This window comes from Gorilla gorilla, chromosome 14 (genome assembly GCF_029281585.2).
Source record: "Gorilla gorilla gorilla isolate KB3781 chromosome 14, NHGRI_mGorGor1-v2.1_pri, whole genome shotgun sequence".
Taxonomy (NCBI): domain Eukaryota; kingdom Metazoa; phylum Chordata; class Mammalia; order Primates; family Hominidae; genus Gorilla; species Gorilla gorilla.
The window spans coordinates 75348581-75362413 of NC_073238.2; the positions used below are offsets into that span (position 1 = coordinate 75348581).

At 38.0% G+C, this 13833-nt stretch overlaps 1 long non-coding RNA gene across 3 annotated transcripts in view; it reads left to right on the forward strand.

Moving 5' to 3' along the window:
* Positions 1-13833, forward strand: part of LOC109029325 (uncharacterized) — a 110540-nt gene that overhangs the window by 81746 nt on the left and 14961 nt on the right. The window contains exon 3 of one of the 3 annotated variants that reach the window (XR_008670889.2): positions 5392-5475. The exons of the other annotated variants lie outside the window; for them this stretch is intronic. This is a non-coding gene — a long non-coding RNA (uncharacterized lncRNA). The remainder of the gene's footprint in view (positions 1-5391; positions 5476-13833) is intronic. 3 annotated transcript variants of the gene reach the window in all.

Genomic DNA, 13833 nt, shown 5'->3' on the forward strand with positions numbered 1-13833 from the left:
TTGGCTTGCTCATTGTAGATATTGATCTCTTCGAGGCTGAGTTGGTTACAGTCTTCTTTCAGCCAGATATTTATGTTTTGACTTTTTTTCTTTTAATATTGCCATTTGATATGCAGAAATTCCTAATTTCAGTGTAGCCTAACTTATTGATCTTTTTCTTTATGATTCAGTTTTTGGTGTTTTGAAAAGCAATACTCTATTATTTTTCCCACCTAAATGTTCTAAAGTTTAATGCTAATTTTTATGTCCTTAAAGCCCCTGGAATTTATTTTCATTCATGATGTGAGAAAGGAGTCCAGTTTTTTTCCCATATACTAACCAATTATCTGAGCACCATTTATTGAATTGTCCATGTTTTCTTGGCTGATCTCCAGTGATATTTCTTTCATATATCAAGGTACCAAATGTGGAAACATCTGTTTCTGGGCTTCTATTCTCTGTTTCAATATCTTGCTGTCTTCAAATAGTTTTATTTATAATAACACCTGCTACATGATGGAGTGACTCCTCTTTTCTTCTCTTCAAAATTGTTTCTTTGTGTTTTAACACACATTTTAGAATCAGCTTGTCAAGATTTAAAATTAGACAAACACATCCAGATCATATTTAAAATTGTGTTTAATTTATAGATTTCTCTTCTCAAACTGCAGGAAAAATGGGTCTGATTGTCCTTTGTTTTTTATCTACCCTCCTAGGAACAAATGTATCTTAAATCTAAAGAGCCCTGTATTCACCCTCCAGAGGCAAGCTCCCCTTAGTGCATCAGAGGAGATCTGCTCTGTAACAGTGACCACTGGAGACTTTCTGGTACCTCCACTCTAACTAGTCCAAAGGAGAAAAACCAAGCAAGTTTATTTCCCGGCAGGGTGCCCCATCGAATGAAGACTGGCAAAAATAACAAAAGAGCACAAACCAGTACAATCAGGATACAGTTGATGTCCAGATTCCATTTACATTCTTTGCAAGCCTTCTTGCTTCCTATCTCTGTCATCACGTAACATCCTTTACCATAGGAAGAGGAAGTGGAATAAGAGAAATAGGATGCAACTTTAAGAAGGTGGGAGGGTAAGGTATGAAATTGACTTATCAAATATTATATTTAGATGGAATTTTAAAGATTGATCTAGTCCACCCATTTTATTTTCTTTTATAGATGAGTAAAATGGTGACCCTAAGAGATTAGGTAGCTAGTCTAAAGTGTTCTAACTAGTAAATGGAAGAGCCAGGATTATTAGAGTATCTGGTTCATTGCCCTTTACTCTTTAAATGAAAATATTTAAAGGGCTATAAAAAGTAAGTATTTTTATTACTGTGTTTTAATTAGAAGAATAGCTGCTTATTACCCAAATTTACCTTTTCTACTCATTTTACTATTATTTTGAATATCTTCATGTTTTTAGAACTCCAAATTTCTCCTGGTACAAGACAGTGTGCTTTGATAGCATTCTCTTTCTCTCTCTCTTTATTCTGTTGTTGCATGAATAATACAAGAACAACCATTGCTTATTAATTTGTGTGGATGTGTAGCTATATTTATTTTTCTGATTGGCTTTAAGTCTCAGGCTGTTAGGAAAGTGTTCATAGGAATTTTTATTCATTAAATACAGGTAATGTGTTAGTTTAAAGCATTAGTAAATGATTTCTGCACATTTTTCTTTCCTGTTTCCTCGTTAAAAGATATTAAAACTATTTCCTCTATTACTGGTTCTAGTTACTCTGACATAATTATTAGCATGCAGAAAAATGAGTTTTTATCTGTACTTCCAAATGGTAGTATATTTTATTTGAGTATGCCTTAAAATTATGTTAGGGTAAGACAGAATTATAACTGGAAATCATTTGGTCTAGAAAAATTGAGTAAGATGGAAATTTGGGGCACATGCTAAGTAGAGGAAATAGCAAATGAAGCTGCACTTTTGTGGAGCAAAGTTTGACACAAAGAGGGAAAGACTATCCTTTCAGCATAGAATCTTGCGACATACTCAACATTTCTTTGAGTATGTAGCAAATCCGTAACTTCTTCAGTGAGCTTCCTGTTGTGTATTTATAAGTCCAGTCCTATTTGTCTAATTTAAAGCTTCTTCTCTTCCCAGGCTCAGAAGCCTGCAATGGGGAGTGTGGCAAGCATCTTTGTGCTAATCCCACCCCACTCATTCTGCTGTTTCTGGGTCCTTTAGGGTCAGAGTGAAAGGGGAGCTGCAACTTGGAGGAAAAGGACAAAGGTTTACTCAACTGGGGTACTGTGATCTGGCAGAGCTGCCTTCTGTGAGATGATGTCACAAAAAAATTTTAAAGATGTACTTATTTATTAGAAATACTATTTCTTCATCTCTTTTTTACCCTTTAAAAGTTGTATAATTTTATATTTTTTTAATTGGCAAATAATAATTGTACATATTTATGGGGTACTTGGTGATGTTTTAACACATATAATGTATAGTGATCAGATTAGGGTAATTGTATTCACCATCTCAAACATTTATCATTTCTTCATGTTGGGAACATTTAATATTCTCCTTCTAGATGTTTGAAACTATATGTTACCATTAACAGCTTTAGGGTTTCAGCTGAACCTCTGAGACAATAGGAAATTTTCCACTTAGTAGAGTTACTTAGGCCATGATGCTTTCCTGGGTTGGTTTGATATCCAGCATTGGAAGACGTCAAAATTAGTTTCTGTGATCAGGTTTGAGTCACCACTGCAGAGACAGCATCTTGATGTTTAGGCTTTGGGCTTTTGGTTTGTAGCCCAGGCTGGATGTGTGTGCATTTGTGTGGGGGTGTGCATGTGTGCAAGTTGTGGCAAAGGGTAGTGTATTCGTCGAGGCTCTCCAAAAAAGCAGTCCTTTTGAATTGGCTCTTGTAATTGCAGGAACTGGCAAGTCTAAAACTTTTAGTGCAGGATAGTAGGTTGAAAATTTAGGCAAGAGTTGATGTCAAAGTCTTGAGTCTGAAATCCGCAGACCAGACCAGCAGGCTGGAAATTCAGGCAAGATTTCTATGTTGCAGTTTGGAGACAGAATTCCTTCTTCTTTGGAAAACCTCAGTCTTTTCTCTTAATAACTTCAACTGATTGGAAGAGTCTCACCCATATTATAGATGGTTTTCTGTTTTACTTAAAGTCAGTGATATTAAATGTTAATCACATCTAAAGAACACTTTCGCAGCAACACCTAGATTAATGTTTGATCAGATACCTGAGTACCACAGAGCCTGACCAAGTTGATGCATAGAATTAGCCTTCATAAGTTGATAGCATGTTGAGTCTTCTTTTTCTTCATTCTGCTTCTCAACAATGACTGAGGCTGAGGCATGTAATACTAGCCCAAGCACTCAGTTTCTCTTTTCCATGGACAAAATGACATCAAATTTAAATTAAAACACTCTTATTAATGTCATTCTTTGGTTAACCTCTGTCTTCTCTACTAGACTATGAGCTACTGAATAGCAGATATTGAATCTGCTTTTGCTTGCCATTTTATCTCCAGGGCCACATTAAAAAAATTTTTTTTGGAGACTAAATGAGGGAGTAGTTGTGTTTGTCCAGCACATTTTTACCAGAGTAGAAAAGCAGACACAGGGAAAGAGACCTAGGCAGAGACAGTGATCAGGCATTTTTGGCATGGAGTACTCCATGATTCACACTCCAACACTGAGCAAAGCAGCTGGCAGTAAAAGAAACTGTCAGGGTGAGAATGTCCTTAACAGACATGTTGCTCTTTGACATTGTTTTTCTTTGCTTTGCCACTATTTGTAAAAAGAAGGAAGAAGAATTTATGATGAAGAAACAAGAGATTGTATTCTCATAATTTACAAACAGGATTAAAGTTCACTTGTTAAAACTTGAAGTGGAAGAATGTTTCAAAGAGCTTTTGAAGCTAAGCTCATTTGAAACTAAGTCTTAAAAACCACATGTTCTCGCTTATGAGTGGGAGCTAAACAATTGGTATACATGGACATACGGAGTGGAATAATAGACATCAGAGACTCCAAAAGATGGGAGGAGGAGAGGGGGCTGAGGGATGAAATACTACCTATTGGGTACAACGTACAGTATTAGTGTGATGGTGACACTAGAAGGCCAGACTTCAGCACTACGCAAAATATCCATGTAACACAACTGCACTTGTACCCCTAAATCTATAAAAATAAAACACAAAATGTAAAAAAAAAAAAACACACACAACAAAAAACAAACCCTGAGAATTTAACGAATCAAGAAACTAGGAGAATGTGTTGTGTATATGCCCTAAAGGAGTTGACAGACTGATTTGAAAGCTATTATGTGCTTTGTGGTCATTGCATGAGAGGAAATCATGAGATTATGGGAAACAAATCATAGACTTTCCTGTCCTTTCTGTTTTCATACACTAATTCATTGAGTCCTGTTTCATCATTATTCTTCCTTTAAACATCCTCTTACAGCCACCTAATATCCTGGATAGAACAAGAGTGACAGAATAGGCTAGCCTGGGTTTTCATCAATCAGGATTTATGGCTTTGTACTCAGCCCCAGGCTCCTTTAATGTCTTCCCTGAGCCTTCGCAGATAGGCTGTGCACATGGAGAGAGAGTGCAGAGTGGTTACCATTGAGCTCATAATTGAGTTCAAGAAGGAGTGGTAGGAGAGAAGATCAAACTTACTCATTGCCTGCTGAGTGCAAACACGATAGTGGGTGATCTGTTCTGCAACATCTCACTTAATTCATGGAAATTAGCTATTATTTAATTGGAACTGAGGTTCAGAAAAGTTTAGTGATTTTCTAGATTCTTAGCTAGAAACTAGTGGATTCAAGATTGAAATCTACTTGCTCTGGTTTCAAAGCCCAGATTTTTCTTGCTCTTTCACATTGGTTCCTGTTCATGACACAAGACAATATAGGTTCTTTCTTAAATATCTCCCAGGAAATGACAATTGATTCTGTGATATAACAAGAAAAAGTGTCAATGCCCCAAATAACATTTTTAGCCTTTGATTGGTCGTTAGAGCATGAAATTACACATACACATGTGTACACACATATACACACTTCCACCTCACCCCCATTACTTCTGAATGTGCTAAGCACTTCATATACTTTGCATGCATCATCACCTATAGTCTTGCCAACGGTCCTATAGTGTAGGCACTGTCATTCTTATTTTTGAAGAAGAAATTGAGACTCAGGTGATTTTCCAAAAGCCACATAGTAGGACATAGAGCTGAGATGGGCGCCCACATATCTGTGTACCCAAAGCTAACTGCTCTTAACCACTATGATATATTGCCATTCACTTATTTATTAATTTAACAAGTATTGGAGTGCTTTCTCTATTCTACACTATACTAGACAACATGCATACAACAATGAAAATTACCTTTTGTTTTTGTTTTTTTCAACTTTTATTTTAGATTCGTGGGGTACATATGCAAGTTTATTACATGGGCATATTGTGTGATGCTGACGTTTGGGGTATGAATCATCCTGTTACCCAGGTACTGAGCATAGTACTCAATAGTTTTTCAACCCTTGCTCCCCTTCCTCCCTCCTTCCTCAGGTAGTCCCCAGAGTCTTTTGTTCCCATCTTTATGTCCATGAGTAGCCATTGTTTAGTGCACACTTATAAGAAAAGAACGTGTAGTATTTGGTGTTCTGTTCCTGTGGTAATTCACTTAGGATAATAACCTCCAAAGAACATGATTTCATTCATTTTTATGGCTACATAGTATTCCATGGTGTATATGTACCACATTTTCTTTGTTGAGTCCATTGAGCCCATGGTGGGCACCTAGGTTGATGCCATGTCTGCTATTGTGAATAGTGGTGCAATGAACATGAGAGCACATGTAGAGAGTGATTTGTTTTCTTTTGGATATATATCCAGTAATGGGATTGCTGGGTTGGATGGTAGTTCTAAGTTCTTTGAGAAATTTTCAAACTGCTTGCCATAGTAGCTGAACTAATTTATATTCCTACAAACAGTGTATAAATGTTCCCTATTCTTTGCAGCCTTATTAGCATCTGGTTTTTTTTTTGACTTTTTAGTAGTAGCCATTCTGACTAATGTGAGATGCTGCCCCTCATTGTGTTTTTGATTTGCCATTTCTCTGATGATTATAAAATCACCTATCTTTTAACCTAAGGGAGTTCAGCCAGGTAGGGAAAACAGACACATAATCAGGCAATGATAATAACATTTGGTAAAGCAATGATGAATATGTATTCAGGACTCTAATATGCAGATATGTGTAGGAACTATACATATCTCCCTCATGGCAGCTCAGAGGAGTGATGCCTCATTTGGTCTTTGCTGCAGTGCTTGGGATTGAGGATTATGTCACGAAGGGATTCTTCTGGGAGAAGGTGACTCTTCCTTCATATGAATCTTAATTAGTGATAAAAAGCTTACCAGCTAGAGACAGCTGAAATGGAGAAAGCACTACACATAGAGGGAATTGTGTGGTCCAAAGCACAGAGAAGACACCAAGTGTGGTATGTTTTGTAGAAAGATTGTAAGAAGTTCAGTGATGCTGGAGTGAGAGAGCAAAGCAGGGAATTCTGAGCAATGAGGTCAAAGAGATTTTTGGCTGCATTAAGGAGCTTGAACTTTTCTAGATCAATGGTTATGGATCTCTGGGAATTTGATTAAATCTATTTATCCCAGAAAAATGGTGTGCATCCAAGATTGCACAGTCATATACACCATCCCCCTGAACACATGCTATATACTTTTACAATTTTAAATATGAATCATGTATTTTTGGGTGGAGAGTTCTGTAGATATCTATAAGGTCCATTTGATCCAGTGCTGAGATGAGGTCCTGATATCTTTGTTAATTTTTTGTCTTGATGCTCTGTCTAATATTGTCAGTGGAGTGTGAAAGCTTCCCACTATTAATGTGTAGGAGTCTAAGTCTCTTTTAAGGTCTCTAAGAACTTGCTTTATGAATCTGAGTGTTTCTGTGTTGGGTACATATATATTTAGGATAATTAGATCTTCTTGTTGAATTGAAACTTTTACCATTATGTAATGATCTTCTTTGTCTTTTTTGATCTTTGCTGGTTTAAAGTCTGTTTTGTCAGAAAGTAGGATTGCAACCCCTACTTTTTGTTTAGCATTTGCTTGGTAGATTTTTCTCCATCTCTTCATTTTTAGCCTATGTATGTCATTGCATGTAAAGACAGAAATACCACTGGACTCAGCAATCCCATGACTGAGTATGTACCCAAAGGAATATAAGTTGTTCTATTATAAAGATACATGCACATGTATGTTCATTATCAAGACACGTGCAGCACTGTTCACAATAATAAAGGCATGGCATTGACCTAAGTGCCCATCAGTGATAGACTGGATAAAGAAAATGTGGTATATATACACTATGGACTACTATGCATCCATAAAAAGAACCAGGTCATGTGCTTTGCAGGGACGTGGATGGAGCCAGAGGCCATTATCCTTAGCAAACTAATGCAGGAACAAAAAACCATATACTGCATGTTCTCACTTTTAAGTGGCAACTAAATGTTGAGAACACATGGATACGTAGAAAGGAACAACATACACTAAGGCCTATCAGAGGGTAGAAGGTGGGAGGAGGGAGGGGATCAGGAAAAATAACTAATGGGTACTAGGCTTAATACCTAGGTGAGGAAATAATCTGTACAACAAACCCTCATGAAACAAGTTCACCTGTGTGCCAAACCTGCACATGTATCCCTGAACTTAAAAGTTAAATATTTTAAATGACCAAAAAAAAAATCTTGTGGATCTATAGAATCCCCAAAGTTGATGTGGCCCACAGACCTAGATTAAGAGAAAGTCCTCCTCTAGAGAATGTTAGAGTGAAATGTAGTTAGAAATGGAGGAACCTGGGATAGTTGATGGTTGACTTTTTTCTGAGAACAGTTTTTGTGTGTAAATAAACACAATAAATAAATAAATTTGAGGTCCTTTCGTCATCTCAGATGTTTCTTCACTCAGATCTTGAGCTGATATCTGAAAGAAAAAGAATGAAGAAAGTGGAAGGAGAGGCAACATTCTTAGGGTGTCTACTGAGTCCTAAGTACTTGGCAAAATTTATCTCATTGAATTCTCACAATAGAGTACAAAAAATAAAGAAAAGGAAATTGAAGTAGCTAAAGGAACTTCTCTAACTTTACTCAGCAAGTTAAAGGAAGAGCCAGGATATGAAATTGGAATTATCTTTTTCTCAAGCCCCACGCTTTGTCTATGAGACTACTTAATATCTCTGGAATGGGAAGAAGATGATTGTATATGACATATTCCTCTACTTTTTCTTACCTAAGGTACTTACTAGAAAAAGCTCAAAATAACCATCACTAAACGCCTAAGTAAGAAAACAGTTTTGTGCTTTAATTGTCCTCTGCTTTTGGAGTTTTATTTACTGTATGAGTTTTATCTAAGTTCGTAAAAGTCAATAAACTCAATATTCCAGAAACCACTTGCAATTTAACATCTAGATAATTAGGGTAACAAAAAGAAGTTAATTCAATGTTGGTTTATGATGGTGATTAACTTAGTTCCATTTCTTTACCTAAAGCAAGAAAGAGTTCAGAAATAAAGTAATGGGAATCTGCTGCACTCAAGGAGATAGATACAAGAACAAAAGATTTGTTATGAAACCCTTAAAAATCACAGTGCCCTTTTAGCTAATTATAGTGACTTAATTAAAGTTATTTTTAAGTAATAGTTAATTATGCTTAAAGTAATTACATAATTAGCCAGGAGAATTTGAATGAACCATAATGTAGACATGTTTGGCCTCTGAGGATCAAGTATACTAGTTTGCATAAATCCAAAAACATCTCCATAGTGTGCATGGAACAAGATATGAAATAAAGCCTAGGTTATGGTTTCAACTGCACAAAACTACTACTAACAATGAATAAATTTATGCACATGATTCCACATAGTGTACTACTGTGCTTTCAAAAAATATAACGTGAGATTATATTAGATTTGATTTCTTTTAATGTAGGTTTACTTTGGGGAAGCAAATTAATATTAAATGTCTAACAGTCAATGCTGTTTGTGTTTTTAAAGTCTAAATTATCTTTTTACATCCATGCATTATTCAAATTTACCAGATGCTATAGGGATTCTGGCTGACTTTAGGAAAGCTCTAGCATTTTGTTTGATGTGGAGATACAATTTGAACTGAAATATCCGGGCCTAGCATAGTTACAGTCCTGTTCTCGATTTAATAATAAAAGCTACTGGATCCATAGGCAAATGTGTAGCCTTCCCTGGGCCTTGGTAGTGCTTGTTAACAACCTCCCTTAATAGCTTCCTGGCTTTGCTGTTGCTGGGATATGCCATTATTTAGGAGAATTCCCAAGGAATTATTATTGTGTCAATAGTTCTTAAAGTACAGTATCCCAGAATCTTCTAAGTTATGTTCTTACAGGCTACTTTTCATCTCTTCTGGATAAGCATTTTCCCCCTAGATAAGCCTCTCAGCAAGGTCATAGTCATAAAAAGGTTTGTGATTGATCTAAGCTGCTGCCTAGATTTTCTGGCTCCTCAAGTTTTTTATTCGATTTTCTGGTGGGCAGTTGCTACTCTTTCTCTTTAACAAAGAATATTATTAAAAAAGCTGTGGTCTCAGCCCATAAATGAATGTTAAGCAGACAGTGAGATTTTAGTATTTTTTTTTTTCCTTGTATGTAGTCACACTGGGATAGAAGAGAGGGATGACGGTCTCCGAGAATCGAGCCATAAGAGGAGAGCTCAGCTCTCAGGCTGAGCTCTTTTAAAAGTGCTGACATTCACCATCACCTCTCAGGAATTCTGTTTTGTAGTAGTGGGCACATTATTAGTTCCTAGTAGAAAAAGATCACAGCAATAGGTACTCCTAATAGAGTCTCTTACCTTCTCAAAGGCTTGTGACATCTCCTGAGACTCTCTGAGACCCAGTAGATGAGAAGTTCAAAGTATTGATGAGCTCTTAAAATGAACATTTTGTTCTCATTTAAAATATATTTTATTTAACCACTACAGTAATTATTTCATTAATTACTATGTAATTTCAAGACTGATGCATGTTCATTGTAAAAGGAAAGAGACCCCAGAGAAAATCAAATAAAAATCCATGAACAGAGTAAACCGTTCTGCAGACCATAGGGATTGGTTTAGCTGTGGTCCTGCAAAGGTTAGGTAGGCAAATAGAACAATTTGCCAAACTGATACACAATATCTAGAAATGGAAATGCCCTTGTGCACACGATGCTAGGTTGACAGGGTGTGAATGTAGAGCTGTTGGTGAGTCATCTTGCACCCCATGTGGAGGGAGACTTTGCAGGTCCAAATGAACACAGAGAAAAGCAGAGTTGAGAGAAGAAGAGAAAGAGCCTTAATGGTGTCACTTGAGCCCAAATATTTTACTATTTCTGCAAAAGTCCACTATTGGATTCCTTTTGTTGCTTAAACTGGTTTGAGCTCTGGGCTTCTGTAACTTGCAGTTGAAAGGGTGAGACAATACTTGCATGCCTTTGTCTTATTGTGAAGCACTGTGTATTCCATAAATTCCCAGTGACCTGGGGAATGACTGTCATGAGGTCTTGGTTGAGCTTCAGTGTGAAATGCAACTGGAAGTACCAGAGAAAAAGAGGGAATTTCTAATATGAGAAATAAAGATGAAGGGAGACTGAAACTAAATATTTATTAAATACAAATGGGAGAATGGTAACTTTACAGTGGAGAAACCTAAATGACAACACCTTAACCAAGTGATCAAATTAACATCACCAGTTAAGGCATATTGATATCATGTATCCCTTGATAGGATTCATTGAGAAGAGCATATCACATCTCTGGTATCCTTTCCAATCATTCCTAACTCAATCTAATCATGAAAAAGCATCAGAGAAGCCCAAATTGAGAGAAATTCTACAAAATGACTGATGCTCTTCAAAAGTGTTAAGATCATGATAGAGAAAGACAGGAACAGCTATAGATTAGAGGAAGCTAAGAAGACATGATATCTAAATGCAATATGAGTTGCAATATCAACTTGATGCAATTTAATGCAATATTAATTAGATTCTTAAAGAGGACATTCACAGACAAAAAGTGGTGAAGTCTGAATGAAGTCTGTAGCATAGTTAATAATATTGTACCAATGTACTTAGGGGAAGCTGGTTGAAGGGTATATGGGAACTCTCTGAATTACTTTTGCAACTCTTACATGAATCTAGAATTCCTTCAAGATAAAAAGTTAGGACAAATAGTACACACAGCAAGAAAAAAGAGTGGAGGAGATAATAAGGGTGATAGAAATGAAAGAGAAGTGGCATTGATCACCGTAGAAAGCCCTTGCATGGGGGCAGAATATTTCTCTAGCTTTAGTGGAGAGGAAGAGCTATCCAGTAGGAGCTGCTGGATGGAACCTCTTCCTCTATCTCCTTCATTCCATTAAGGTCCTGCTTTCTGCCTCAGGACTTCATGACAGATTTGGCTAATATCTGGCAGGTTATTGGTCAATATTCTTAGTCTCTAGAGCTATTGAAATTCTTCATTCCTCCTTGTCTATACGTTAGTATTTGAATGGAAAGTTAGGAGAAGGAATTTGTATTTTCTCATTGTCTTTATTGGCAATGTCAATATGATCAGGCATCTGTATTTTCTCATTGTCTTTACTGAGTAGGAGTACTTCTATATAATCCAAGGAGTCCATTATGTAGATGAATATTACAGTGATTCCTCATTGGACAGAAGCAGATTACATTATTCTTTGTAATTTACATAATTAGAATAGTACTTGGAAAGTAGATGCTCAGTCAATATCAATGTGTCTATAAAATAATTTTTGATGTCAGCTATATATTTGAAATCTTACTGAATATTTATAAAGATGTAGTGAACTTTGCAAACATATTTTTATTAAGCATGTAATTTGTACCAGCCACTATGCTAAGTGGCTTAAATAGCCATTCACTTTTTCAGTCCTCAAAACACCTATGAGCCAGGTATTATCATTTTACAGATGAGGGAAATGGGGCCCACAGAGGTTAAATAACTTGCCCATTTTACACTAAGTTGCCAGCCTAGACTTCTAGCCCTTCTTTGTCTGACTCCTACCTTCATATTCCTGACTACTTTACTCTACTGCCTTTTGAAAAGATGTTAAGCATTCTCAATCAGTTTCAAAACTGATACATTAAAAGTGAATAATTGAGGGGGAGGAGCCAAGATGGCCGAATAGGAACAGCTCCAGTCTACAGCTCCCAGCGTGAGTGACGCAGAAGACGGGTGATTTCTGCATTTCCATCTGAGGTACCGGGTTCATCTCACTAGGGAGTGCCACACAGTGGGCGCAGGTCAGTGGGTGCGCGCACCATGCACGAGCCGAAGCAGGGTGAGGCATTGCCTCACTCGGGAAACGCAAGGGGTCAGGGAGTTCCCTTTCCTAGTCAAAGAAAGGGGTGATGGACAGCACCTGGAAAATCGGGTCACTCCCACCCGAATACTGCGCTTTTCCGACGGGCTTAAAAAACGGCGCACCACGAGATTATATCCCTCACCTGGCTCCGAGGGTACTATGCCCACAATCTCGCTGATTGCTAGCACAGCAGTCTGAGATCAAACTGCAAGGCGGCAGCGAGGCTGGGGGAGGGGCACCCGCCATTGCCCAGGCTTGCTTAGGTAAACAAAGCAGCCAGGAAGCTCGAACTGGGTGGAGCCCACCACAGCTCAAGGAGGCCTGCCTGCCTCTGTAGGCTCCACCTCTGGGGGCAGGGCACAGACAAACAAAAAGACAGCAGTAACCCCTGCAGACTTAAATGTCCCTGTCTGACAGCTTTGAAGAGAGCAGTGGTTCTCCCAGCACGCAGCTGGAGATCTGAGAACGGGCAGACTGCCTCCTCAAGTGGGTCCCTGACCCCTGACCCCCGAGCAGCCTAACTGGGAGGCAACCCCTAGCAGGGCCACACTGACACCTCACACAGCAGGGTACTCCAACAGATCTGCAGCTGAGGGTCCTGTTTGTTAGAAGGAAAACTAACAAACAGAACGGACATCCACACCAAAAACCCATCTTGTACATCACCATCATCAAAGACCAAAAGTAGATAAAACCACAAAGATGGGGAAAAAACAGAGCAGAAAAACTGGAAACTCTAAAAAGCAGAGTGCCTCTCCTCCTCCAAAGGAATGCAGTTCCTCACCAGCAATGGAACAAAGCTGGATGGAGAATGACTTTGACGAGCTGAGAGAAGAAGGCTTCAGACGATCAAATTACTCTAAGCTACGGGAGGACATTCAAACCAAAGGCAAAGAAGTTGAAAACTTTGAAAAAAATTTAGAAGAATGTATAACTAGAATAACCAATACAGAAAAGTGCTTAAAGGAGCTGATGGAGCTGAAAACCAAGGCTCGAGAACTACGTGAAGAATGCAGAAGCCTCAGGAGCCGATGCAATCAACTGGAAGAAAGGGTATCAGCGATGGAAGATGAAATGAATGAAATGAAGTGAGAAGGGAAGTTTAGAGAAAAAAGAATAAAAAGAAATGAGCAAAGCCTCCAAGAAATATGGGACTATGTGAAAAGACCAAATCTACGTCTGATTGGTGTACCTGAAAGTGATGGGGAGAATGGAACCAAGCTGGAAAACACTCTGGGGAAGTTCTCCTGGATAATATCCTGCAATCTAGCAAGGCAGGCCAACGTTCAGGTTCAGGAAATACAGAGAACACCACAAAGATACTCCTCAAGAAGAGCAACTCCAAGACACATAATTGTCAGATTCACCAAAGTTGAAATGAAGGAAAAAATGTTAAGGGCAGCCAGAGAGAAAGGTCGGGTTACCCTCAAAGGGAAGCCCATCAGACTA